Genomic DNA, 3,791 nt, shown 5'->3' with positions numbered 1-3,791 from the left:
CCATAATGGCCCTGGATGACCAGCCAACAAATGGGGGCATATGGCCGTCTAGGAACCTCCGTAGTAGAGCCATGACGGCCATAATTTGCTTTGGTAGTGCTCCTGGCCAACAAGCCAACAAATTGAGGCCTTTTGGCCAACCAGAAGCCTCTGTAGTAGAGCCAAGACAGCCACAATTTGCCTCCGTAGTGGCCCTGGACAACCAGCCAACAAATTGAGGCCTTTTGGCCGACCAGAAGCTCTTGTAAGAGAGCCCTTAAGCCTTCAAAAGTTGCTCCGGAGGCCCTCTTGAGAGGTCCTTTGGAAATTTCTCGGAAATGATTACTCTCAGCAGAACTAAGTTTCGTAGACTAGAACGTCCACGACAACAAGTTCGTTGGAGTACATAACATCCTACAAAAGAAGGTTTGGACAAGTTCAATGAGGTATAAGACTTCCTATAAGAACAAGATCAATAGAACATAGAACGATTAGCAAGAACGAGTACAGAACGTTCACTAGGTTGAGTACAAAACGTTCACTGAAACAGTCGTAGCAGAGCCATGAGGAACTCAAAGGCAACCATGAGATTAATTTCATGGAAAACCAAGAGCAACAAGGGCATGACAAGGCAGGTGAAAGAACTTACTCTGAGTAAGAGGTTCAAAAAAAATAAAAAAATGGAGCAGGCACCCCTGGACAGCACGGAGTAGGAGGACCTGCTCCAGGCTGACCAGGAGTGGCCGGCCACTGCGGGCCGAGCAGCCCACATGCAAGGGTATATGGCCGAGCAGAGACTTCTGCAACAGAAGGTTCTGCTCGGCCCCGATGACCCCCTACGAAAATTTGAAAAAAATTTGAAAAAAAATGAAAAAAATCAGAAAAATTTTGATTTTTTTGAAATTTTCAGGATTTTTATATTAAGCTTAGAGTATGGTCAATTAGTGAAATTAAGCCCATATTAGGGACGATTAGTGTATATTAAGCATAATTAACCCGAATTAGGGGGAATTATTGATTCGTATGATGAAATTAGCCCATATTAGGGTCGTTTAACCTGTTCACTCTTGTAATTAGTATGCATTAGGGATAATTAGCATCTTATGAATGCCGATTAGTCCTGATTAGCCCCGATTAGGATAGATTAGCCTCGATTAGGGCCAATTAGTGCCTTCTAGCTTAAAATTAGGCTCTTTTGAGCCTAATTAACAGCTTATACATGGAAATTAGCCCCGCTTAGGGCCGATTAGCCCCGATTAGAACCAGTAGGCAGCTTTCACCCTATAATTAACCTTGACGAAGGTTAATAGTGATAAATGCTCGCTTTTTAGTCCCGATTAGGACCGTTTAAGTGTTAAACACTATCCAAATAGCATATACAAAGGCCTTAAGTGTGTATACTAACACTAATAAGACATTGTAAATGTGTAGGTTGCTCCACATTTTACGATAAAACGGAGATACCCATGAAGGGCCGATACCCATGACGGGTCGATACCCGAGAAGGACCAAAAGTACCCCGAGTCGCGAAAAGACCATTATAACTTCCACAAAAACTCGAGCAGTATTCCCGAAAGTTGGGGGGCTAATGATATGGATAGAAAATAAATCCTAAAGACACATTAAATGTCACATTAATTACACTTGGGCTTCTTGTCTGAAGTCCAGTACAGACCTGTCTGGTCCGAGCTCGTAGCAGACTCAAGACGACCCATGTAGACAAGGCTCACTAGCTGAGGTCGTCAAGGTCCATGAACACAAGTTGTTCATGGACTAGGCCCAATACGGCTAGAAGAGCAGAGGCATATGTCTTAAACAGACTCAAAGTCCTACATAGAAGGTTCTGGAGTTCCTTTCCTTATAGGACTCCTAATCACCATCTAAGTTGGAGACTTATCCACCAAGTCTCCCAACAAATGTCTAACCCTAGACTCACTTCTATATAAAGGGCTCTACCCCTCAACCTAGATGTAATAACCCCAAAAATTTTGGACTTTTTTTTTGTAACCCTTGTGAATAGTGATTTTGCTGATTATGCTAAATAAGAAAACTTTTCATGCCACACTATGTAGGGGTTCTTTTATTGTTATTCTGAGATCTTATTAGTACTCTATATGGTATATAAGTGTATGTAAAGATCGTCAGAATCCAAATTCGAACACTTTGATTTTTCCCGAAAATCCACCAGATACCGAAAGAATTGAGTGTAAGGTAACAGGATAAAAAGGATTTAAATTCAAGGATTAGAAGAGAGGATCATAAAAGGAATATAATGTATTGAGAAAGGTTAAGCGAACCCAAGTAATAAGATCCCGGGTATGATCCCTCAAACGATAAACGAAAACGAAAGTTAAGCGAACCATATAACAGATCAACGATCATTAGCCAAGTAATTATGAGTTAATCAAAGAGGTTAGTGATGATGATGTCATCACACCAACAAGAAGAAGACAAGTGTGGGAAGATGACATAAGAGGATGACATAAGCATGACACAATGGGAAGGAATTGTTGGTTGATTATAAGCCACATAAATTTTACCATGGTCAAAGGTTAATTAACAACAAAAACAAAGCAACCAAGCAAACACATTCATTTCTCTTCCCCCCATCTCCTTGCTCACGGTTTTTTGAAGAAAAACAAGAAGAAAAATTTCCAAACCCAAGCTCCACTCAATCATAAGGCCCTTAAATGACTAATTGGAGTATGAAACAATTATGTAAAGTGGATTAGGCAGTTGGTAGGGTACTCGCGAAAGAATCGCCTTAAAATTCTTAATGGTTAATTTATTAAAAATGGTGGAGCCGAGGGTACTCGAACGACTTATGTGATTCGTTAAGCATAGAAGTGACCATAAGCGAACATTAAGGTTCAATTGGTTAAAGTCTAGTTTCTTAAGCGACCGGGGTTTAATTCCGACTTATGTTGTTGTTCATAGGTTATCAGACCCACTCTAAGCTTAAGTCTATCCGGGAACACTCAGGCAAGTTTTCTACCCGTTATACAGTTGTTGTGATGTATATATGTATATGCATTATCTTGTGATAGATGCATGATGGTTAATTAGCAAATCTTGCGATATATTGGAGCATGCTGATATGGGATATATGCATGTCTGTTTCGTAATCTTGATATCTATCTGTTGATTCCAATGCTTATAGTTTCATAATACATATGCTAGAGATAAGCAGTAGTTGCGTATACCCTTAGTATAGGGGACCCAAAGGTGGATATTATCTACAACCGGGAGTCGATGTTCCCGAGTATATTATATATATTTATATATATATATATATAAAGTTTTCAAAACTATTAATCGAATAAGGTTTATTCGATAACTTTATTTTATTTAATGAATATTACTTTGAATATTCATTCGAGGACTTATGACCCCGTTTATTTTATTTAATGAATATTATTTTGAATATTCATTCGAGGACTTACGACTCTGTTTATTCTATTTAATGAATATTATTTTGAATATTCATTCGAGGACTTACGAATCTGTTTATTCTATTTAATAAATATTAATTGGAATATTCATTCGAGGACTTATGACTCCGCTTATTTACTAAATAATATTCTTTATTTTATTAAAGAATAATATTTCGATAATCAAACTTATTTTCGATTATTCAAATAAAGATCATACTTTCGTATAAGTATATCTTTGGTTATTAATATTCATTTCAAGTATGAGTTTTAAAACTTCTACTTCAATTATTTTTATAAAGATTATTCTTTATGGGAATATTATTTAAATAATAATATTCAGATATTTTCTAAATATATTGGGACTGATTTATTTTATTA

The sequence above is a fragment of the Apium graveolens genome, chromosome 2, assembly GCF_009905375.1.
Source record: "Apium graveolens cultivar Ventura chromosome 2, ASM990537v1, whole genome shotgun sequence".
NCBI lineage: Eukaryota > Viridiplantae > Streptophyta > Magnoliopsida > Apiales > Apiaceae > Apium > Apium graveolens.
The sequence above is the reverse complement of the archived record's forward strand: the minus strand, read 5'-3'. Positions refer to the sequence as shown.